General features: G+C 47.8%; 1 pseudogene; it reads right to left on the reverse strand.

Annotated features, from left to right (window-relative positions):
- LOC140598057 (cytochrome c oxidase subunit 1-like) overlaps positions 1-25,740 on the reverse strand; it is a 59,773-nt pseudogene that overhangs the window by 28,834 nt on the left and 5,199 nt on the right.

Below are 25,740 nucleotides of genomic sequence, written 5' to 3' on the forward strand. Positions count from 1 at the left end.
AGTGCCCCCTCCTCATTTCTGGGGGTCTGTGCCCACTACTTGCACAGAGCTCTGAGAGATGCAGTAGCGGGCTGGCCGTGCATTTTAACACAAGAACACTATTGAACTTTCAACAGAAAGCAGGGGCTTAGAGCCGAGGATGGGCACCTTCCCCTGGGGAAGAAGACCTTCCTGTCCTTTAGGAGAAAGCCAAAGTCACCTGGGGGTGCAGTTGCTAGAGTACCCCAGCTGGGAGCCTGTGCGGACTTCGAGTGAGGGTGCATGTCCTGAGGTTGGGGCCTGAGAGGCAGTTCTGAGGACAGCAGACCTGACCTAGACCTGCAGTTTATGTGTTTCTGTGCTGGGTCCCAGCACATCAGCTGAACTCTGGCCCCCTGGCGCCAGGTGACTGACTGCTGGAAACCCAGCATGTGGAGATCCTAGTGTGGATGGGGGTGTGGCCCAGTGGCCTGCCCCTGCTGCCCCTGCCCTGGGGTGTCCTGTTATTCCCAGCGCCTTCCTAGTTGAGTGACCTGGATCTGTGGGGCACGCCCACGTCCCAGATGGCCACATCTTGCTCTGAGAGGGTTGCTTAGCCTTGGGGCAGAATCCAGAACTGTTCAGGGCCATGGGGGACTCGATCACATCAGTCTTCAGCTGGCCTTGGGGGCTCATGTCGACCCTGCCTCCCCAGAGCTCAAGGAGAGGCCAGCCCAGGTCCCTCTGGGTCAGGTACTGTTTTGCTTTTAGGGGGGCAGCATCCAGGAAGGACAGTGAGACGAGGCAGGGCATGGTGTCAGCTGCCCAGAGCCTCAGGGCTCCCACCCTCACCATCACGCTCTGCTCCAGAGCCCCACAAGCATCAAGCTTTCCTGTGGACGCAGAGGTCAGAGGTTTTCTTGGATTTTAAGAAGCGGGACTCCATCCTGTAACTCCAGGATCCATGCTCTGAGCCAAAGGCAGAGACTCATCCGTTGAGCCACCTCAGCGGAGGTGGCTCTTCACTCTGGAGTCCCTCTTCACTAAATTTAAAAAGTAATTTCAACTAATACATTTAAGAAAATATCACTTCTCTGTTTATAGAATTGTTTGGTTTATCAGCATTCATAATGATAAACACCTTTAAGAATTATATTTAAATTTAATTATTTATTGAGTCTTTGCAGAAGAAATCCTATTTGCAACCTCTTTACATACCGCGAAGACTAATTAGAAGTAGAATGCCAACTTTACAAATATCATAACAAGAAAAATTCCAATATCTCTACTAGTAACTCAGTAATAAATCATCCCCCAATCCAGGTATGATAAAGACTATTTCAGTCTTTGAACAAAAGGAAGGAAAATTTAGAGACTAACGTAGGGTATCCAAACCACAGTTTGTTCTCACCAGTCAGACTTCCAAAATCACAGACTACACACACTGGATCAAGCTCACAGCCCTTTTAGTGTTGAGTCTATTTATGAGAGCTAAAAGCTGTTCTCCAAGGGATTGCTTTACATCATCACTCAATTCAATGCTTCGGTGTAAAACTTTTAAGACGTGTGCAAACTATGATTCCTATGAACAATATTTCTCTGGAAAACATGCCCCTAAAAATAATTTTCCTGAATTATATTCTGGCGGCCATACATATAAGAATACCTGATGATTTTGAATGTGCCACTCGTATATCATGTGCATCAGATATCTACCTGAACAGGCAGAAACAGTGTCTTCTAAAACTTAAAAGATGGTGGATTAATTAAAATCTTTGGGATACAGCAAAAGCGGTCCTAAGAGGGAAATACATTACACTACAAGCCTCCCTCAAAAAATTAGAAAAAACTTAAAAACACAAGCTACGCTTGCACCTAAGGGATTTGGAGAAAGAACAGCAAGTAAAGCCTAGAAATCTACACCAAGCAGAAGAAGAGACATAATTAAAGATTGGAGTAGAACTCAATGAAATAGAGACCAGAACTGTAGAATAGATCAACAAAACCAGGAGTTTGTTCATTGAAAGAATTAATAAGATAAACAGACCCCCAGTCAGCCTTATTAAAAAAAAAAGTGAAAAGACTCAAATTAAAAATCATGAATGAAATGGGAGAGATCAAAACCAATACAAACGATTTTAACAAATACAAATGATTTTTAAAACGTATTATGATCAGCTATATGCCAACAAATTAGGCAATCTAGAAGAAATGGATGCATTTCTGGAAAACCACCAATTACCAAAACTGGAACAGGAAGAAATAGAAAACCTGAACAGGACGATAACCTGAGAGAAAACTGAAGCAGTCACCAAATATCTCCCAAGATATTGGGAGAATTCAGGGCCAAATGGCTTCCCAGAGGAATCCTATCAAACGTTTAAAGAAGAAATAATACCTATTGTACCTAGGAATAAACCTAACCAAAGAGGTAAAGGATATATACCCTAAAAACTATAGAACACTTCTGAAAGAAATTGAGGAAGACACAAAGAGATGGAAAAATAGTCCATGCTCATGGATTGGCAGAATTAATATTGTCAAAATGTCAATGTTACCCAGGGCAATTTACACGTTTAATGCAGTCCCTATTAAAATACCATGGACTTTCTTCAGAGAGAACAAATTATTTTAAGATCTGTGGAATCAGAAAAGACCCCGAATAGCCAGGGGAATTTTAAAAAAGAAAACCATAGCTGGGGGCATCACAATGCCAGATTTCAGGTTGTACTACAAAGCTGTGGTCATCAAGACAGTGTGGTACTGGCACAAAAACAGACACATAGATCAATGGAACAGAATAGAGAATCCAGAAGTGGACCCTGAACTTTATGGTCAACTAATATTCGATAAAGGAGGAAAGACTATCCATTGGAAGAAAGACAGTCTCTTCAATAAATGGTGCTGGGAAAATTGGACATCCACATGCAGAAGAATGAAACTGGACCACTCTCTTTCACCATACACAAAGATAAACTCAAAATGGATGAGAGATCTAAATGTGAGACAAGATTCCATCAAAATCCTAGAGGAGAACACAGGCAACACCCTCTTTGAACTTGGCCACAGTAACTTCTTGCAAGATACATCCACAAAGGCAAAAGAAACAAAAGCAAAAATGAACTATTGGGACTTCATCAAGATAAGAAGCTTTTGCACAGCAAAGGATACAGTCAACAAAACTAAAATATAACCGACAGAATGGGAGAAGATATTTGCAAATGACATATCAGATAAAGGGCTAGTTTCCAAAATCTATAAAGAACTTATTAAACTCAACAGCAAAGAAACAAACAATCCAATCATGAAATGGGCAAAAGACATGAAGAGAAATCTCACAGAGGAAGACATGGACATGGCCAACAGGCACATGAGAAAATGCTCTGCATCACTTGCCATCAGGGAAATACAAATCAAAACCACAATGAGATACCACCTCACACCAGTGAGAATGGGGAAAATTAACAAGGCAGGAAACAACAAATGTTGGAGAGGATGCAGAGAAAAGGGAACCCTCTTACACTGTTGGTGGGAATGTGAACTGGTGCAGACACTCTGGAAAACTGTGTGGAGGTTCCTCAAAGAGTTAAAAATAGACCTGCCCTACGACCCAGCAATTGCAATGTTGGGGATTTACCCCAAAGATTCAGATGCAATGAAACGCCGGGACACCTGCACCCCGATGTTTCTAGCAGCAATGTCCACAATAGCCAAACTGTGGAAGGAGCCTCGGTGTCCATCGAAAGATGAATGGATAAAGAAGATGTGGTCTATGTATGCAATGGAATATTACTCAGCCATTAGAAACGACAAATACCCACCATTTGCTTTGATGTGGATGGAACTGGAGGGTATTATGCTGAGTGAAATAAGTCAATCGGAGAAGGACAAACAGTGTATGTTCTCATTCATTTGGGGAATATAAAAAATAGTGAAAGGGAATATAAGGGAAGGGAGAAGAAATGTGTGGGAAATATCAGGAAGGGAGACAGAACATAAAGACTCCTAACTCTGGGAAACGAACTAGGGGTGGTGGAAGGGGAGGAGGGCGGGGGGTGGGGGGGAATGGGTGGCGGGCACTGAAGGGGACACTTGATGGGATGAGCACTGGGTGTTTTTCTGTATGTTGGTAAATTGAACACCAATAAAAATTAATTTATTTAAAAAAATACCTATTGTACTGAAGCTGCTCCAAAGGATAGAAAGGGATGGAATACTTCCAAACTTGTTTTCTGAGGCCAGCATTACTTTGATTCCAAAACCAAAGACCCCACCAAACAGGAGAATTATAGACCCATATCCCTGATGCACTCAGATGCAAAAATTCTCAGCAAGGCGCTAGGAACAGGATCACACAGACATTAAGAAGATTATTCACGAGAGGCGGGGCAAGGTGGCGGGAGAGTAGGGTCCCAAGTCACCTGTCCCCATCAAATTACCTAGGTAACCTTTGAATCATCCTGAAAACCTTCGAATTAAGCCAGAGATTTAAGGAGAGACCAGCTGGAATGCTACAGTGAGAAGAGTTCGCGCTTCTATCAGGTAGGAAGACGGGGAAAAAGAAATAAAGAAACAAAAGGCCTCCAAGGGGGAGGGGCCCCGCGAGGAGCCGGGCTGAGGCCCGGGCGAGTGTCCCCAGGACAGGAGAGCCCCGTCCCAGAGAAGCAGGAGCTGCACCAACCTTCCCGGGCGGAAAGGGGCCCGCAGGGAGTTAGAGCAGGACCCAGAAGGGCGGGGATGCCCTCGGGCTCCCTGGGACACTAACAGGCACCTGCGCCCCGGGAGAGTGCGCCGAGCTCCTTAAGGGCTGCAGCGTGCACGGCGGGACCCGGAGCAGCTCGGAGGGGCTCGGGCGGCGGCTCCGCGGAGGGGGCTGCGGGGTGGGAGCGCGAATCCAACAGCGCAGGCCCCGGAGCACAGGGCGCTGGGACACAGCCCAGGATCCGGCCTCCCCCGGGACAGGCAGAGGCCGGAGGGCCCAGGACAGCAAGGACACTCCTGCCCCGAGCTGAGCAGATCAGTGGCCCCGCCCCCGAGCCTCCAGGCCCTGCAGACGGAGAGCCCCGGAGTTACTGCGGGGGCTGACTCCAGGGCTGCAGAGCTGGCCACTGCCACCATGGTCGTGCCTCCTGGGGCCTCACGGGGTAGACAACCCCCACTGAGCCCTGCGCCAGGCAGGGGGCAGAGCAGCTCCCCCAAGTGCTAACACCTGAAAATCAGCACAGCAGGCCCCTCCCCCAAAGACCACCTAGAGGGACAGGGGAAAAACAAATTATTGACCAAGCAGCACTGGAAAGTTCCAGGGAAAGTCGAGGGATTTACAGTATAAAGAATCAGAGGATACTCCCCCTTGTTTTTTGTTTTGTTTGCTTCCCCCCCCCCTTTTTTTCTTCTCTCTTTTTTTTTCTGTTTTCTTTTTCTTTTCTTCTTTCTCTTCTCTCTTTTTCTCCTTTTCCCAGTACAACTTGTTTTGGGCCACTCTGCACTGAGCAAAATGACTAGAAGGAAAACCTTACCTCAAAAAAAAGAATCAGAAACAGCCCTCTCTCCCACAGAGTTACAAAATCTGGATTACAATTCAATGTCAGAAGCCCAATTCAGAAGCACTATTATACAGCTACTGGTGGCTCTAGAAAAAACCATAAAGGACTCAAGAGACTTCATGACTGCAGAATTTAGATCTAATCAGGCAGAAATTAAAAACCAATTTAATGAGATGCAATCCAAACTAGAGGTCCTAAGGACCAGGGTTAAGGAGGTAGAAGAACGAGTGGGTGACATAGAAGACAAGTTGATGGCAAAGAGGGAAACTGAGGGAAAAAGACAAACAATTAAAAGATTATGAGGATAGATTAAGAGAATTAAATCACAACCTCAGAAGGAAAAATCTACGTTTAATTGGGGTTCCCGAGGGCACCGAAAGGGACAGAGGTCCAGAATAAGGTTCCTATCCTTTCTTTTATTAATGTAGTATATCATGTTGATTGATTTGTGAATATTGAACCACCCTTGCAACCAGGAATAAATCCCACTAGATTATAGTGAATATTTCTTTTAATATACTGCTGAATTTGATTTGCTAGTATTTTACTGAGAATTTTTGCTTTCATGTTTCATTAGGAGTATTGGTCTGTAAATCTCCTTTTCAGTGGTCTTTTTCTGGTTTTGGGATCAAGGTAATGCTGGCCCCATAGAACGAGTTTGGAAGTTTTCCTTCCATTTCTATGTTTTGGAAACCTTTGAGAAGAATAGGTATTAACTCTTCTTTAAATTTCCAGTAGAATTGCTCTGGGAAATCATCCAGTCCTGAACCTCTATTTGTTGGGAGAGGTGTTTCTTTTTTTTTTTTTTTAAGATTTTATTTACATATTCATGAGAGACACCAAGAGAGAGGCAGAGGCTGAGGGAGAGGCACACTCCATGTGGGAAGGTGGATCTGGGACTCAATCCTAGGACCCCTGGATCGAGACCTGAGCTGAATGCAGATGCTCAACTGCCTAGCCACCCAGGTGCCCTGTTGGAAGGTGGGTGATTGCTGATTGAACTTATTGGCTAGTTGTGGGTCTGTTCACATTTTCTATGTCTTCCTGTTTTAGTTTTGTAGTTTGTATGTTTCTTGAGATCTGTCCATTTCTTTCAGGTCTCCCAGGTTGTTGGCGTATGATTTTTCATAGTTCTCTTGTACTTGTTTTATTTTCGTAGCATTGTATATGATCTCTCCCCTTTCGATTGTGATTTTATTTATTTGGGTCCTTTGTCTTCTGTTAAGTCTGGGTAGAGGTTGATGAGTTTTATTAATTATATTTTAGAGGCAGCTCTGAGTTTCATTATTCGATTCTACTGTTTTCTTGTTGTTGTTGTTTCTGTATCATTTATCTCTGCTCTAATCTTTATTATTTCCCTTCTTCTGCAGACTTGACGCTTTGTTTGCTGTTCCTTTTGTAGCTCCTTTAAGTGTAAGCTTAGGCTGTGTATTTGAGGCTTCTCTTGTGTCTTGAGGTAGGCCTGTATTTCTATGTACTTCCCTCCTAGGGCTGCCTTTGTTACATGCCAGAGGTTTGGACAAACATGTTTTCATTTTAGTTTGCTTCTATATATTTTTATAATTTCTTTAATTTCCTGGTTGCATCCTTCATTCTCTAGTAGGGTGTTCTTTAATCTCCATGAATTTGTGGTGTTTTTTCTTGTGGTCGACTTCAAGTTTCATAGTGTCAGATGAGCACTGGGTGTTATTCTGTATGTTGGTCAATTGAACACCAATAAAAAATTAATTTATTAAAAAAAAAGTTTCATAGTGTCATTGTTTCAAAATCTACCTGGTAGGATCTCAGTGTTCTTATACCTGTTGAGGGCTGATTTGTGGCCTATTATGTGATCTGTTCTGGAGAATGTCCCATGTGCATGTGAAAGGAATGTGTATTCTGCCTGTGTAGGATGAAATATTCTAAATATGTCTGTTGAGTCCTTCCGGTCCAGAGTGTCCATCAAAGCCATTGTTGCCTGTTGATTTTCTGCTTAGACCATCTGTCCTTTTGTTGTCAGTGGGCATGAAAATCCCCTGTCATTGTATTAGTATCAGTGAGTTTCTGTATGTTTGTTGTTCATTGGTTTCTATATTTAGTTACTCCCACATTGGGTGCATAAATATTTACCATTGTTTGATCTTGATGGATAATCTCTAATTATGAAACAATGATTACTTCTTCGGTTTCTAATCTAGTTTGTCTAAGTATGGTTCTTCCAGTTATCTATTGATGTCCATTAACATGATAGATGATTGTCAATCCCCTGACTCTCGATCTACAGGTGTCTCTAGGTATAAAGTTAGGGTATGTAGGCATCATATCGATGGATTGGTGTTTTTTTAAAGGTTTATTTATTCATGAGAGAGAGAGAGACAGAGAGAAAGAGGCAGAGACATAGGCAGATGGAGAACCAGGCTCCACACAAGGAGCCCGATGTGGGACTCTGTCCCTGACATTGGCATCATGCCCTGAGCTGAAGGCAGACACTCAATCTCTGAACCACCCAGATCTTGTTTTTTAATCCAGTCTGATACCATATATCTTTAGATTGGGGCTTTTAGTCCATCTACATTCAGAGTGATTTTTGAAAGTTATGGATTGAGTGCCTTGGTGTTACCAGTAGAGTCGGTGTTTCTGTTGATGTTCTCTGGTCCTTTCTAGTCTTTCTTGCTTTTGGTGTCTTTTTTTTTTCCTCACTAGAGGATTCCCCCCTAAAACTTTCTTGCCAGACTGGTTTAGTGGTCATGAACTCCTTTATTTGTTGTCTGCCTGGGAAACTCTTAATCCCTCTTTGTATCCTGAATGACAGCCTTGTTGCATAAAGAATTCGTGGCTGCATACTTTTCCCATTCAGTATATTGAATATTTCCTTCCACTATTTTCTGGCCTGTGAAGTGTGTGTGGACAGATCTGTTTTCTGGATTTGTCTTCCCTTGTAGGTTAAGGACTGTCACCACCCCACCGATTTCAGGATTCTAATCTTGCATGTGTATTTTGTGAATTGGACTCTGATGTGCCTTGGCGATGGTCGGCTTTTGTTGAAATTAGTGGGAGTTCTCTGTGCTCCTGGTTTCAGTGTCTGGGTCCTTCCTCACATTAGAAAAGTTTATATAATTTGTTCAACAAAACTTGTGCCCCTTTTTCTCTCTTTTCATCTTCTGAGTCTCCTGGGATATGAGTGTTATGTTGTGCCCAAGACTGCGAACCCAAGAAACCACCAAGGAGCCGACACCGATGCAAACACACGAGGGTTATTTACAAGCTCGATCTTGGGTCCAAGTATACTTGACACAGAGCAGGGTCTTGGACCCCGAGGTGGGTTTCAGCTTAGTTTTAAGGACTGGTCTAGGGGACCTCCAGAAGGAGTGGAGCAATTCCTCAAGTTCTGTTTACATTTTGATATGGGGCCTTCAAGGGCATTGAGCTCTGTTCTTATTCTAATAGGGGCTTCCTGCCACTGGCTTGGGCTCTGTTTTTATTCTAATATGGGGCTTTCTAGGACCTTTAAGCTGTATGCTGTTTCTTCCTGCAACTGAAGTAAGGTAAAGTTCAGCTCTTATTCACAGGGGCCTGGGATGGCTGTACTTGTGCTAACGCTGAACTTAAAGTGGAATGGCCTTAATTTTCTCGTCCTCCACAGTTATTGTTTCAATAAGTGCCTGTGTTTCCTCAGTCTTCCTCTGTGGTCCATTACCTTTCTTGTTTTTAGGGTTTCTGCTTGGGAATCCATCTTAGTTACAGCATTTTGAATGTTGACCTGACTAGATGTTAGTTGTTTTATCTCTACAGTAAGGGATTGTGTAGTGTCTTCTATGCTCTTTTTCCAACCCAGCTACTATCTTTATAATCATTATTTTAAATTCTAGTTCAGACATCTTACTTATATCTGCACTGATTAAGTCCCTGGCTGTGAGTACCACCTCTGTTCTTTTTGGAGGCGAATTTTGTCATATCAGTATGTTTCCCAGAATAAACAGAAAAAAGAAAAAGAAAAACAGGAAAAAGAACAATAACCACAACCCCCCAAAAAAATCCTAGATCCTGGGTGTGTTTGGCCTGCTTCCTAATTATTAATTAATTATTAATAATATCTAGATCCCAAAATAATAAAGAAAATTTAAGTACAAAGAAAGTAATAAAAATAATGAATATATGTTTTTAATAAATAAAATTAACACTTAATAAAAAAGAATTGACCAAAATAAATGAAAAATAATAAAAAAAGAACAAAGTACAAAGGAAGCTGGATCCTACTTTCCCTATAGAGCTGAAGCCTTGCGGGCCTCTGTGATCGGTACTTTTGGTGGAAGCCAGTGGTCTGTGCGAGTCTTCTGGGGGAGGGCCCATGCTCTAATTGTCAGGTGCACACTTGCCTTAGTGGAGATACACCTGTGGTGGTCAGAGGCAGGGCTCGGTGTAAGCACCTCTGGTCTCCACCAGGAGGCAATGTGAGCAGCCGTAGGCCCTGGGTTCCCTGGTCCTGGATCTGAACATCCCACCCCCCAGTCTGCCGTGAGCCTTCACAGAAGAGCCATCAAGACTTCTTGTCTCCACAGTTTGTGTCAGGACCCTGGGTTCACCCTGCCTGTGTCTGAGCTTGCGTGGTGTGCCTCCCATAGCTCATCAGTTGGGCCAGCGCCCAGAAGACATCCTCCCCAGTCAGGAACATCAGCAGGATGGCCACGATCTGGCTCATGCCCTGGCAGTGGCCCACCTCCTGCAAGAGACAGAGCCTGACAGAGGCTGTCCATGGTCCAGGCCCCCCTGAGCCCTCCCTGATAGGACATCAGCCTCCCACAGCACCCTTACAGCCCAGGCTCCCAGAGGGTGCTCCCAGAGGGTGAGGAGAGCAGGGTTCTGGGCCACCCGGATGAGCTATAGATAAATTCGACCCCAGGTCTGAGGTTTGCTGTGACACACTTGCTACTGAGCCCGTGTGGTCAGGACAGGACCCTGGCTGGACAGGAGATGGCATCTGGGGGCTTTTCATCCAAGGTATGTTAATAAATAGTGCAAATTGTCTAAAATTAAATGCACAACATTCAGAAATACATAAAAACACTGAGGGTGGGTGTCACTTTGACCCATCTGACCCTCATTGGGGCCATGTATGTCCTGGTTTAGACCTGTGCTCCCCGGTCTCCAGATCCCCTTACTGCCCCCCATAGCCCCCACCCCTGCACCCTGCCCATCACTGGGTGGCTCCACACTCCTTGGGGTTCAGCTCACACAGTGACACCTGGAGGCCCCATCCTGGTGTCCTCCCCATCCCAGGGACCCCGGTGGCATCATGTGGGTCAACCCAAGCACTTTACCACACGAAAGTGTTTTGTTTGTTGCCACAGTTCCACCTGGCCTCAGACACCCGTGTTCCTTACAAGAAGCCCTCGTGCCTCCCTTGGTGCCCCCAGTCTCCGCTTGCCCAGCAGCCTCACTCAACCCCAAAGCAGTCCCAGAACATGACCATGATATGGCTGGGGAAGCTTCTGTTGATATCTCGATCTGTTTGATGTCCCAGGAGTAGATCTGGGCCTCCTCCTTCATTTCCTGTGGGGAGAACCGGGAAGGAGAAGCCAGCATCAGGGACACAGAACACTAACTGTCACCAACAACCATCCTAAGCAGGGAGCACTGCTGGTCACCCTGTGAGTGTGTCCTGCAGAAACCTCCTTCCTTCCCCTGTGAGCCCAGGGACGGCAGAGGTACCCACCGTGCCTGTGGGGCCTGCGTGATGGCTGGTGCTCAGCTGTCTTGGATAGGGAGAGGACTGAGGGTCAGTCCTAGGTCAGGAGGGACATGGCGGGTATCCCTGGGTGGGGAGGGTACGCAGGGGGTCAAACCTGTGCAGACAGAAGACATTGGCGTTCAGCTGTGGTGGTGAGAGGAACTTGGGGGTCAGCTGGGGCTGGGGTCCCTTGGTCCCCTGCGCTCCAGGCCCCCAGGCTGCGCCCCACTCTCCCCCAGCCCCTACCCACTAGCACATGGAGGATCCCTCCACATGCTGATGTGGGAGATGCGGCAGCGCAAGCTGAGCCCGCCCGGTAAGGGGGCCCGGGTGCATGAGCTGCAAGTGCCTGCTGTCCTGACGTCCCTTCCAGGGCCATGCTGACTGCCCCGCTGTCCCTCTGTGCCCCAGGAGTACAGCCAGGGGGCAAAGAAGGATGGAAGCGCCCCCGGAGCCCAGCCAGTCCAGGCTCCCTGGACAGAGGCAGCCGGAGATCTCCCAGGGCACTTGCACAGTCCATTGTGAACTGAGGCCACCAGCCCCCAGCTGTCACTGTCTCTCAGCCCTGTCCTGGCCCGCTGGGCATGGGCTGAGTCCCAATAAGTCTGTGATTGACCTTCCGCTGGCATTGCCCGACCTTGGAAGGCACAGGGGCAGGTCAGCTTTGTGTGTCTGGTGGCAACTGTGCAGAGGCTGATAGTGGCCTGTGTAAGGATCCCTCCTCCTTTCTGGGGTTCTGTCCCTGCTGCTTGCACAGAGCTCTGGGAGACAGAAATGGGCTGGCCATGAATTTTAACTCTCAACACTTTATTGAACTTTCATAACACCCAGGGGCTCTGACCTCAGGCTGTGCACTTCTCTGAGGTAGGGGGACCATACTGTCCTTTAGGGAAAACCCAAACTCACATGGGGGTGCAGGTGCTAGAGTCCCCCAGCTTGGAGCCTGGGCAGATTCCGAGTGTGGGCACATTTCCTGAAGTTGGGGCCTGAGAGGCAGTTCTGAGGACAGTAGACCTGACCTGGACCTGCAGCTTACGGGTTCGTGCGGTGGGTCCCTGCAGCTTAGGAGTCCCTGTGCTGGGTCCCTGCAGGTCAGCTGGATCCCAGCCTCTGGCCCACTGGTGCCAGGTGAATGACTGCTGGAGACCCAGCATGTGGAGGAGCCTGCCCCTGCTGCCCCTGCCCTGGGGTGTCCTATTATACCCCACGACTGTCCTAGGTCAGTGACTTGGATCTGTGGGGCACACCCAGGACCCAGGAGGCCACATCCTGCTCTGAGAGGGTCGCTCATCCTTAGGGAAGAATCCAGAACTGGTCAGGGCCACCGGGGGCTCAACCCATCAGCCTATATTCTGAGCCTGGGTGGGCTCATATCCACCCTGCCTCCCCAGAGCCCAGGGAGAGGCCAGCCTAGGTCCCTCGGGGTCAGGGACTCTTCCTGTTGGGGGGGCACCTTGTATGAAGGTATGTGAGACGAGGCAGGGCATGGTGTCTGCTGGCCAGAGCCTCAGGGCCCACATCCTCACCATCACACTCTGATCCAGAGGCCTAGGAGCAGGAGGCTTCCCTGTGGAGGCAGAGGTCAGATGGCCCCAGGACTCTGTGGGGCCTTGCGGTAGCGGGTTCAGTGCTGCCCTGCTCTTCCCGGGCCCTGCCTATCAAACCCCAGCGAGCGGCTTGAGCTGCTGTGGCCCCAGGGCATGAAGGGTATCTGGATCCCTACAGTGTCATCTTAGTGGGCTGTGTGGACCCTGTGACGGGCGTCCCAGGGGGATTCTATTGTCTGGTTGCTGTGTGGCCTGTAGTGTGGCCCAGGCTGGTGACAAAGGGAAGGGGACCCAGTGTTCTGACTTCAGATCCATGTTCGGGTGCCACCTGTCTGCATTCTCCTGGTTCCCTGGGAGCAGGAGGAGGGAGTTCCCAGTGGGGCTCCAGGCCAGCGAGGGGTTCTGAGATGTAGGCAGCTAGACAGAAGCAGAGCCCACAGTGTTCCAGGACACAGGTGTGAATCCGTCGGCTCTACGGAGCTTCCCTCTTGCAGCAGCTGACCAGGCCTCCCTGGGGGAGCTGAGGCAGAGACAACCTGTCCCTTCGAACCTCCTCCAGGGACCCTCTGGGCTTCTCCAGATGGGTCTGGGTTGTGAGCCTCAGCCTTAGGTCACCAGGGTTGGGCCTGGCTTGTCTGGAGGGTGGGGCTGAGCTCGGCTCCCACGGGATCAGGGGACAGGATGAGGGAGCAGGGGGTCCTGGGGTGGCCTTACCTGACTGATGAAAAACTGAAGGAACCGCTTTGGGGTGTAAATGCCAGGGAAAATCTGTTCCTCATCCTGGCAGAAGGGCAGGAGGTGCTCAGGCCCCAGGCTGCGTCCCCGTGGAGCCAGGTGGACACACTCCCCATGGCCCCGCCCAGCCTCCAGGGTGCCTCAGGCTCCCCAGGAGGAGGAACTTGACACCAAACTTGGGGCAGCTCAGAAGGGCTGTGCTGGCACCCCTTGCCCCGGGGCCAAGGAGATGGATCCTCTGGGGAGTATCTAATCACCATGAGCTTTTTCTGCTTGGGGTGAGCTCTGTCTAGAATGTGCTCGTGATGGGCCTAGAACCTCAGCGGTTTGCGGAACCCAGGAATGAAGAAGCCTGAGAAGGCCCCAGACCCCCAAAGATCAGGGTCTCTTCATGCACCAGGCGAATGAGGGGGGGCATCCTGGCAGGAGCCTCCTCCCCACGCCCTGACCCCTGTGTGCCCACAACCTTCCAAGCCCTGAATGGACCCGGTCTTTCCAGACAGCAGGACTGCCGTTCTGGCTAGGTATGGCAGGGTCCAGGGACCCTCGTTCTTAGAGACCCCGCAGGGTGGGAGCCCTGGGCTGAGGACCAGGCCCACCTGACTCAGCACCCTCTTTTCTGCAATGGCCACCGAGGGGGAAGGCGGGTCCTCAGCACCTAGGTACAGCAAGTGTTGGCCACGAGGAGGGTGATGGGTGTCCACAGCTGTTGCTGGGGTTTTGGAGTCAGGATGCGGGCACCCGGGAACGGGGAGATGCTGCACAGAGACTATTCAGCAGAGGCTCCCAGCCTGCGGACACAGAGTAGCTCCAGGCAACGGTGGAACCCTGGGGCGCCACAGTTCCACCCACAATGGGGTCCCGTGTCATCACTGTGGTCAACGGGGTCCAGTCAGCACTTAGCCCTGCACCCTGAAGGCCAAGGGTGTGAGGGGAGGTCCTGTCACCACGCCAGGTAGGGAGGTATGCAGGCACCCTCCCATGTCCTTAGTTCCCACCCTCAGGCCCTCCAGGCTCCCACGCTTCTCAATAGACTGGTGTCCCAGCTGTCCTTCCATCTCCAAGGGTTCACAGCATGGATTTTGCACTTAAGAACATTCAAGGAGCTCCTGGGTGGTTCAGTTGGTTAAATGTTGACTCGATTTTGGCTCAGGTCAGGATCTTGAGGTTGTGGTGTGGAGCCTCACGTGGGGTCCGGGCCCAGCTGGGTGGGGGGTGGTTGAGAATCTCCCTTTCCCTCTGCCATTCCCAAAGCAAGCTCTGTCAAATCTTTTAGTAATCAATACTGAAGATATTTGAGAAATCTTTATCATCTCTGCAGAGGTGCCTTCATATGTGTAACGGCTGTGCAAATGCCTTTCAGGGATCCACCGTGATTTCTAGCAGAAACCCCTATTAATATTTATTGAAGTATAGTCAACATGTAATGTTACACTAGTTTCAGGGCTACAACTTAGTGGCTCCATTCCGTACTTTACTCAGCTCTCCCCACGAGAAGTGTAGTCTCCATCTGTCCCTGTACAAAGTTACTACAATAGTACTGACTCCATTGCCTAGGCTGTACTTTCTAAATTTCTGTGGCTTATATATTTTAGAACCAGGTGTTTAAAGTTCTTAATATTCATCTCTTTTGCCCATCTTCAATTTACTTCCTTTCTGGCAAGTAGTCAATGTGATCCACCACATTAACGAGAGAAAGGACAAAAACCCTACGGTCATCTCAATAGTTGCAGAAAAAGCATTTGACAAAGTACAACCTAATCATAGTGGGTTAACGAACAAGGGGTGGTGGAATGGGAGGTGGGCAGGGGGTGGGGATGATTGGGTGACGGGTACTGAGGGGGGCACTTGATGGGATGAGCAATGGGTGTTATGCTATATGTTGGCAAATTGAACTCCAATTTTAAAAAAATGTAAAAAAAAAAAAGGGGAGGTGGGTGGGGGGATAGGGTAACTGGGTGATGGGCAGTGAGTGGTCACTTGATGGGATGAGCATTGGGGGTTATACTATGTGTTGGCAAATCGAACTTAAATAAAAACAAATGTAAAAAAAATCATAGTGGATTTTGAGGATATTTCCATCAACAGAATAAAGGCCGTGCAGGTAGGCCCGTAGCTGACATCATACTCTATGATGAAGAGCTGAAATCGTCTCCCCTAAGAGCAGGAACAAAACAAGGAAGTCCCCTCTTAGCCCTAGCAGTCCTACCATAGGAAACAGACAAGGGAAAGAAAAGGCATCCACACCTGTAAGGGGGAAGTCAAACTGTCCCTATTGGCAGAAGACACGGTACTAGAAACAGGAAACCCTAGAGGCTCCACCAAAACGGTTAGACCTAATGAGCGATTTCACTTGGGGGACACAAAATGAACATAGAAAAGTTGGTAGCCTTTCTGTACCAACAATGAACACTCAGAAAGGAAATTAAGAAAATAACTCCATTCTCAGTAGCAACAAAAAGAACAAAATATTAGAAGATAGTCACCAGGAACATGTGAGACCCTGGGGACAGACCCGGGTATCAGGAGTAAATGAAGTTCCATCCTGGATCCTAGACATTGGTTACTGATGAGCCCAGGTGGGGATCATAGTCACCAGGTCCCGATGAGGCCCAGGTGGTGAGAATACCCAGGTATGTAGGAGTGGGTATGGCCCAAGTCATATCATAAGCAGCCAGACCAATTATGTACTGTGTGAGGATCATACCAGGGTCCAGCCAGTGAGACCCAAGTGGGTGTTGTTGCCATTACGAGCAGGTATGGCCTGATGGCACGGATAGGTCCCCACTGCAGGGCCCCTCTGTTTCAGGCAGACCAAGTAGGGTCTCTGTGGTACCCTTGGGATGATGCTGACCTGTCACTGTGGAATGTCACGAACTGTCAGAGCTTTCTACAGTGAGTTCCACGGCACCCCAGCAACCATCTGAGGACGGAGTTGTATTTCCAGCAACGTCTATCTGGAGGCTGGCCCTTCCCCCCGGGTCAGGAGCAAGTGAAGGTCTATCCTGGATCCTAGTCATCAGTAGCCGATGAACCCACATGGGGATCATAGGCACCAGGTCCTGATGAGGCCCAGGTGGTGAGCATACTCAGGTATGTAGGAGCGGGTATGGCCCAAGTGGTATCATAAGCAGCACAGCAATTATGTCCCAGGTGAGGATCATAGCAGAGTCCAGCCATGAGACCCAAGTGGGTGTTGTTGCCAGTATGAGCAGGTAAGGCCAATGGGGATCATAGTCCTCAGGTGCACCAGATGTCCAGATGGTGTGTCAGCCAGCAGGTAGTGGTGAGACCCAATCAGGGATCCAAATCTAAGCTGAGCAGGGAGGGCCCAGAGAGATGAAAATCAGAGAAGAGCATGAGGAAAAGGCTGGAGTCATCAGAGCCAAGGATGAGCCAGGTTAGTGCAGTCAAGGACGATAGTCAGCAGGAACAAGTGAGACCCTGGGGACAGTCCCGGGCATCAGTAGAAGTGAGGTTCCATCTTGGCACCTAGTGATCAGTAGCCAATGAGCGCAGGTGGGGACCAAGGTCACCAGGTCCAGGTGAGGCTCAGGTGGGGACCAAAGTCACTAGGTCAGGCCAGGCCCAGCTTGGGATCATCACTGATAGAAGCAGGTAAGACTGTCAGGCTGCTCCCATTGGGCAGAGGGGCCCTTCCTCTCATGCCTGGGCCATCTCAGAGGGTCCTGATCTCCCTCAGGATTCAGGGGAATGGAGCCATTCTGCTCCCTCCTTTCCCCATGTCCCTGGTGTTGATCAGTCCCCACCACTGGCCCCTCTGTTTCAGGCATGCCAAGTATGGTCTCCACAGGACCTTGGGATGATCTGACCCACACTGTGGAACGTCACGGACAATCAGAGCTTTCTGCAGTGAGTTCCCCGGACACTGCTTCATCAATCTCAGGAGGTGGTTTGCATTTGTAGGAATTTGTCTCTGGAGGCTGGCCCATCCCCCTGGGTCAGTATCTCGTCCCCTGGTGCCCTTTGAGGGCCATGTCTGCCCTGGGCTAGAGCTGAGAGCCTCAGGAGGCAAACCCGGGAAGTGGGTAGGAAGGGAGCTGGACCTAGGGGCCGGCCCATGGCGCTCAGAGGAGTGGCCTCCACTCCTGCTTTGGGAAGGGCATTGTCTGCCTCCAGCATCGGGGTGGGGGATGTCCTGTCCTTCAGCAAGGGCTCCAGAGGTGAGGGGCTCTGGGAAAATGGCCTGCTTTCTATAGGAGGATGGTCTGGACTGGAGCAAATCAGAAAGGGGGGTGCTCCTCACTCACAACCCCAGGCCAGGGCCTCCACAGTCCTGAAGGCTTCTGCAGGGCTACAGATAGATGCTGGGGACAAAGGAAGGTCAGGGAGGGAGGGTGAGCAGCAGAGGAAGGGGCTGACCAGCATTGGTAGGAAGAGGGAAGAGGAGGATGAGGAGGCCACCCTGAGACAGGAACGAGGGAAGGGGGACAGTCCAGTGGCCTTGGTCGGAGGGGAGGAGGCTGCTGGGTCGTGGGCCCCACAGGAACCTGGGGGCCTCAGGGGAGCCCCAAGGGCTTCTGGGTAAGGAACACGGGGTGTCTGAGGCCAGGTGGAACTGCAGCAGCAAACAAAACACTGCCGTGTGATAAAGTGCTCAGGATGACCCACGTGCCCCACCCCCCCCCCGGGGTCCCTGGGATGGGGAGGCCACCAAGACGGGGCCTCAAGGTGTCACTGTGTGAGCTGAACCCCAAGAAGATGTGGAGCTGCCCCGTGAAGAGCAGGGTGCAAGGGTGGGGACCGTGGGGGGCAGTAAAAGGACCTGGGGGACATGCAGCACAGCCGACGCTAGACCAGGACACACATGGACCCAATGAGGGTCGGACAGATCAAAGTGACACCCACCCTCAGTGTTTTTCTGAATGTTGTGCACTTAATTTTCGAGTATATGCACTGCTTGTAAACATACATAGTATGATGAGCCCCCAGATGCCATCCCCTGTCCAGCCAGGGTCCTGTGCTGACAACAAGGGCACAGCAGCAAGTATGTCACAGCAAACCCCAGACCTAGGGTCGAATTTATCTATAGCTCTTCTGAGTAGCCCTCCACCCTGGCCTCCACACCCTCTGGGAGCACCCTCTGGGAGCCTGGGCTGTGAGGAAGCCATTGGAGCCTGACACCTAATCTGGGCGAGCTCAAAGGGGCATCAGGGGTGGACACCCTCCATCGGGCTCTGGCTTGGCAGGAGGTGGGCCACCTCCAGGGCACAAGCCAGATCGTGGCCATTTTGCTGATATTCCTGACTGAGGAGAATGCCTTCTGTGTGCTGGCCCATCTGGTGACCAAGGGGAGGCATGCCATGCACATTAGGGGCTGGATGGGCCGCTGGATAGGCCTGGAGCTCAGAAGAGTCTCCCTGCAGGGCCACTCCAGCTCTGGGGCAGGCGGGGACCCTCACCCAGCCTGCCTCCCCACTGACAAGGGCACTGCCTCCCCAGGTGGCCCTTGGGCTCCTGGAGCAACGGCCACCTGAACCACCATTTGCAAACTAGTCTTGTACTCCTGCTGCTCCTTCAGCCCTGTCTTTGGTTGCCTTCTTGCCCCTCAGGCCCCCCTCCAGCCCACAGCAGAAGCAGCCCTGGGGCAGCATCTCCCTGCTCCCGGGTGCCCCTATCCCCACTCCAAAGCCCCAGAGATGGCCAGGCACACCCATCGGTATCTGTGTGGCCTACACTCAAGGCCCCCTGGTGCTGGGGAGCCCAGGCCCCTCCCCACACCAACTACCACACACAGGCAGCCCCAGGGCTCCCTCCAATGGGCAGCTTCCTCCTCAGGAGCTTCCCAACCAGGCCGCCCCTACATGTGGCTCCCAGCTTGAGAGGCATCGAGGAAGGAGAATCAGCTGGTGCTCAGCTGGGACCCACTGCCAGACATGTGAATGTGGCCCAATTGGACCTTGAAATTCAGCTGAACTTCCAACTGTAAGTCACTGCACAAAAAGACCAGGGTTGACCAGGAGAACCCAACTATCCACCCAACGCCAGCACCTACAGTGATAAAGATTGTGGTTTCAAGCCAGGTAGGTGTTAGGATGACACAGCCCAGGTCACATACTTACACAGCGAGAGAGACCCACACACCCCAAAACAAACAAATGTCGGAATCCCCCTCAATGTTGTCAAAGGGCAGATTTATAAATCTCCAAAATATATATATATATACACATAATATAAGGACGTGGTTTTTTTTTAAAAAAGCGTGTATTTTGAGGTCCCCTTAGGTTTTGAACCCTTGGCCTGCCAATCTGGATCGGTCAGCCTCTCAGTCTGGTCTGGAGGCAGCCTCTGAATCTGGGGAAGCAGTTTCCAATGACACCTGGGCGGCTCCCGGGTAGCTCCTGTGAAGCCCCACTTGCCAGCCAGGCAGGAACTGGAAAGCAGACCCCTTAGATAGGAGGCCTGTGAAGGACATTGGGCGCCAGCTGTCGCCTTCCGTGTGGGGATGGGTGGAACCACGATGGATTGCCTGTGGGCATGAGGGAGCAACAGCCTTGAAGAAAAGAACGCAGAGCACCCGGATCATGGACAATTCGGGGCACGTGCGCGTCTTACCACGTCCTGGGGCCACGGAGGCAATGCCCTCCGCAGGCTCATAGGGATTCAGGCCTCCCCAGGAGAGAAGAGTGTGGGCTGCGTCAGAGCCCATCATGTTGTGGTCAGACAGGCTCCAGCTGCTCCTCCTCACTCTTGACCTCTGCTGGGCATGTCCGCAGGGACATAAGGTGTCCAAGGAGATCACGGCTTAAGGACCTGGGAGACCTGGGAAGACACGTCCAATCACCTGCAAAGCATATGAAGAAAATCAGATTCCTCTTCAAATCTGTACTTTTGTATCCTTCTGATAAATACCTAGTTGTGAATTTCTGTTCATAGGGTAGTTCTATTTTTAACCTGAGGAACCTCCATACTGCTTTCCACAGTGGCTGCACCTGTTTGCTTCCCCACCAGCAGTATAAGAGTCTTCCCCTTTCTCCCCATCCTCACCAATACCTGTTGTCTCCTGTGTTCTTAATTTTAGGCATTATGACAAGTGTCAGGTGATTTCTCATTGTGGTTTTGATTTGCATTTCCCTGATGATGGGTGATGTTGAGTGTCTTTCCTTGTGTCTGGCGGCCATCTGGATGTCTTGTTAGAGAAAATGTCCATTTGTGTCTTCTGCCCATTTTCAATTGGATGATTCATGTTTTGAATGTTGAGATTTATATTTTGGATATTATGTCTTTACTGGATCTGTCGCTTAGAAATATCTCCTCTCATTTTCTAAGTTGCCTTTTAGCTTTGGTTGTTTCCTTCACTGTGCAGAGCTTTTTATCTTGATGAAGTCCCAATAGTTTATTTTTGGTTTTGTTTCCCTTGTCTCAGAGGCATATGTAGAAAGAAGATCCTGTGGCCCAGTCAAAAAGGTTACTGCCTATCTTTTCTTCTTTTTATGGTTTCAGGTCTCACATTTAGGTCTTCAATCCCTTTTGAATTTTTATACATGGTGTAGGAAAGTGTTCCAATTCCATTCTTCTGCATGTGGCTGTCTAGTTTTCGCAACGTTATTTGCTGAAGAGAGTGTCTTTTATTTCTTTATTTTAAAGATTCTCTTTATTTATCATGAGAGACACAGAGAGAGAGAGAGAGAGAGAGAGAGAGAGAGAGAGGCAGAGACACAGGCAGAGGGAGAAGCAGGCTCCTTGAGGGGAGCCTGATGCGGGACTCCATCCCAGGTCTCCAGGATCACACCCCAGGCTGCAGAGGGTGCTAAACCGCTACGCCACCAGGGCTGCCTGAGAGTGTCTTTTAACCATTGGGTATTCTTTCCTGCTTTGTCGAGGATTAATTCAGCCTAGAGTTTCGGGTTTGTGTCTGGTTTCGGTATTCCATTCTGTTCTATTGATCTATGTGTCTTTTTGATGGGCCTGCACTATCCTCGTTGGATCACTAGAAATCTGTAATATAACTTGGAGTCTGAAATTGTGGTGCCCCCAGCTTGATTTTGTTTTTAATACAGCTTTGTCTATTTTCAATCTTTTGTGGTTCCATACAAATTTTAGGGTTATTTGTTCCAGCTCTGTGAAAAATGTTAGTGCTATGTTGATAGGGATTGCATTGAATGTACAGATAGCTTTGAGTAGTATAATCTTATTTGCAATATTTGTTCTTCCAGTCCTTGGGCATGAAATATTTTTGTATTTTGTATCATCTTCAATTTCTTTCATCAATATTTTATAGTATTTCCAGTACAGGGCATTCACCTCTTTGGTTAGCCTGAATCCTACATATCTTATCGGTTTTGTTGCAACTTATAAATGGGATTGAGTCCTCAATGTCTCTTTCTGCTGCCTTATTATTGTTGCATAGAAATACAACACATTTCCACATATTTATTTTATATCCTGCAACTATTTCCAATTCATGGTCGATTTGTAGCAATTTTTTATTTGTGACGACTTTTGGCTTTTCTACATAGAGCATCATGTTTCTGCAAATAATGAAAGGTGGACTTCATCCTTCACAATTTGGAACCATTTTATATTTTGTTGTTGTTGTTGTCTGATTACTGAGGCCCAGACATCCAGTACTATGTAAATAGGAATGATGAGGTTGGACATCCTTGTCTCATTTCTGAGTGTAGGGGAAAGACTCTCAGTTTTTCTCCCCTGAGCATGATATTAGCTGTGGTTCTTTGGTATATGGCCTTTATGATGCTGAGGTATGTCCCTTCTATCCCTACCTTCCTGAGAGTTTTTTTTTTTTTTTAAGAAAAAATGCTGTATTTTGTCGAGTGTTTTATCCACATTTATTGACAGATCAATAGGATAAGGTTCTTATCCTTTCTTTTATTAATGTAGTGTATCATGTTGATAAATTTATGAATATTGTACCACCCTTGCAACCCGGGAATAAATCCCACTAGACTGTGGTGAATAATTCTTTTAATATACTTCTGAATATGATTTGCTAGTATTTTACTGAGAATTTTTGCTTCCATGTTTCTTTAGGCGTATTGGTCGCTAAATCTCCTTTTTCAGTGGGTCTTTTTCTGGTTTTGGTATCAAGGTAATGCTGGCCTCATAGAAAGAGTTTGGAAGTTTTCCTTCTATTTCTATGTGTTGGAAACGTTTGAGAAGAATAGGTATTAACTCTTTTTTAAATGTCCAGTAGAGGAGGATCCCTGGGTGGCTCAGCAGTTTAGCGCCTGCCTTTGGCCCAGGGTGTAATCCTGGAGTCCTGGGATCAAGTCCCATGTCGGGCTCCCGGCATGGAGCCTGTTTCTCCCTCTTCCTGTGTCTCTGCCTCTCTCTCTCTCTCTCTCTCTGTCTGTGTGTCTATAATAAATAAATAAATAAATAAATAAATAAATAAATAAATAAATAAATAAAAAAATAATCTTAAAAAAAAATAAATATCTAGTAGAATTGCTCTGGGCAAACATCCAGTCCTGAACCTCCATTTAGGGAGGGTTTTTTTGTTAAAGACTTTATTTACTTATTCATGAGAGACACACAGAGAGAGGCAGAGACAGAGGGAGAGGCACACTCCATGTGGGGAGCCCGATGTGGGACTCAATCCTAGGTCCCAGGGATCACGACCTGTGCTGAATGCAGACGCTCAACTGCTGAGCCACCCTGGTGTCCTGTTGGGAGGGGGTGATTGCTGATTGAATTTATTGGCTAGTTCTGTGGTTGTTCTGTGTTAGTTTTGGTAGTTTGTATGTTTCTTGAGGTCTGTCCATTTCTTTCAGGTCTCCCAGGTTGTCGGCATAGAATTTTTCATAGTATTCTCTTGCACTTGTTTTATTTTTGTAGCGCTGTATGTGATCTCTCCCCTTTCGTTTGTGATTTTATTTGTTTGGGTCCTTTCTCTTTTTGATAAGTCTGGGGTAGAGGTTGATGAATTTTATTAATTATATTTTAGAACTAGCTCTGAGTTTCATTATTCGATTCTACTGTTTTCTTGTTGTTGTTTCTGTATCATTTATTTCTGCTCTAATCTTTATTATTTCCCTTCTTCTGCTTTACGCTTTGTTTCCTGTTCCTTTTGAAGCTCCTTTAGGTGGAAACTTAGGTTGTGTATTTGATGCTTCTCTTGCGTCTTGAGCGCATTTCTATGTACTTCCCTCCTAGGGCTGCCTTTGCTACATGCCAGAGGTTTGGACAAACATGTTTTCATTTTCATTTGCTTCTATATATTTTTATAATTTCTTTAATTTCCTGGTTGCCCCATTCATTCTCTAGTAGGGTGTTCTTTAATCTCCACATATGTGTGGTGTTTCCAAAGTTTTTTCTTGTAGTTGACTTCAAGTTTCAGTGTCATGGTCTGAAAACATACGTGGTAGGATCTCAGTGTACAAGAACACTGTTGAAGGCTGATTTGTGGCTCATCATGTAAGTTGTTCTGGAGAATGTCCCATGTGCATTTGAAAGGAATGTGTATTCTGCTGGTGTAGAATGAAATATTCTGAATATGTCCTTCTGGTCCAGAGTGTCAGTCAAAGCCATTGTTCCCTGTTGATCTTCTGCTTAGATGATCTGTCCTGTGTTGTGGGCATGAAAATCCCCTGTCATGGTATTAGTATCAGTGAGTTTCTGTATGTTTGTTGTTCATTTGTTTCTATATTTAGCTACACCGGGTTTGGGTGCATAAATATTTACCATTGTTTGATTTTCTTGATGGATAGCCTCTAATCATGAAATAATGTCCTTGTTCATCTCTTGTTACTGTCTTTGTTTTCAAATCTAGTTTGTCTAAGAATGGCTCTTCCAGCTTTTTCTTGATATCCATTAGCATGATAGATGATTGTGAATCCCCTTTCAATATGCAGGTGTCTGTAGGTCTAAAGTTAGGCACTATGAGAAATGACAAATACCCACCATTTGCTTCAATGTGGATGGAAATGGAGGGTATAATGCTGAGTGAAATAAGTCAATCAGAGAAGGACAAACAGTGTATGTTCTCATTCATTGGGGAATATAAATAATAGTGAAAAGGAATAGAGGGGAAGGGAGAAGAAATGGGTAGGAAATATCAGAAAGGGAGACAGAACATGAAGACTCCTAACTCTGGGAAACGAACTAAGGGTGGTGGGAGGGGAGGAGGGCGGGGGGTGGGTTGAATGGGTGATGGGCACTGAGGGGCGCACTTGACGGGATGAGCACTGGGTGTTATTCTTTATGTTGGTAAATTGAACACCAATAAAAATTAATTTATTATTAAGAAGAATAAAAATAAAGTTAGGCACTTGTAAGCAGCATATCGATGGACTTTTAAAATATTTATTTATTCATGGGAGGGAGAGAGAGAGAGAGAAAGGCAGAGACATAAGCAGACAGAGAAGCAGGCTCCACACAAGGAGCCCAATGTGGGACTAGGTCCCTGACACTGGCATCATGCCCTGAACTAAAGGCAGACACTCCATGTTCTGTCTCCCTTTCTGATATTTCATTCCCATTTCTTCTCCCTTCCCCTCTATTCCCTTTCACTGTTATTTATATTCCCCAAATGAATGAGACCATATAATGTTTGTCCTGCTCCGATTGACTTATTTCTCTCAGCATAATACCCTCCAGTATATGGAAGACTCCTAACTCTAGGAAACGAACTAGGGTTGGTGGAAGGGGAGAAGGGCGGGGGGTGGGGGTGACTGGGTGGCGGGCACTGAGGGGGGCACTTGACGGGATGAGCACTGGGTGTTATTCTGTATGTTGGCAAATTGAATACCAATAAAAAATAAATTTGTTATTAAAAAAATATAGGCAGACACTCAATCTCTGAACCACCCAGACATACCGTATTTGTTTTTTAATCCACTCTGATACCTTATATCATTTGATTGGGGCTTTTAGTCCATCAACATTCAGAGTGATATTTGAAAGTTATGAATTGAGTGCCTTGTTGTTACCAGTAGATCGGTGTTTCTGTTGATGTTCTCTGGTCCTTTCTAGTCTTTCTTGCTTTTGGTGTCTTTTTTTTTTTTTCCTCACTAGAGGATTCCCCCTTAAAACTTTCTTGCCAGACTGGTTTAGTGGTCATGAACTCCTTTATTTGTTGTCTGCCTGAGAAACTCTTTATCCCTCTTTCTATTCTGAATGACAGCCTTGTTGCATAAAGAATTCGTGGCTGCATACTTTTCCCATTCAGTATATCGAATATTTCCTTCCACTACTTTCTGGCCTGCGAAGTGTGTGGGCAGATCTGTTTTCTGGATTTGTCTTCCCTTGTAGGTTAAGGACTGTCACC

The sequence above is a fragment of the Vulpes vulpes genome, chromosome 3, assembly GCF_048418805.1.
Source record: "Vulpes vulpes isolate BD-2025 chromosome 3, VulVul3, whole genome shotgun sequence".
Lineage (NCBI taxonomy): Eukaryota > Metazoa > Chordata > Mammalia > Carnivora > Canidae > Vulpes > Vulpes vulpes.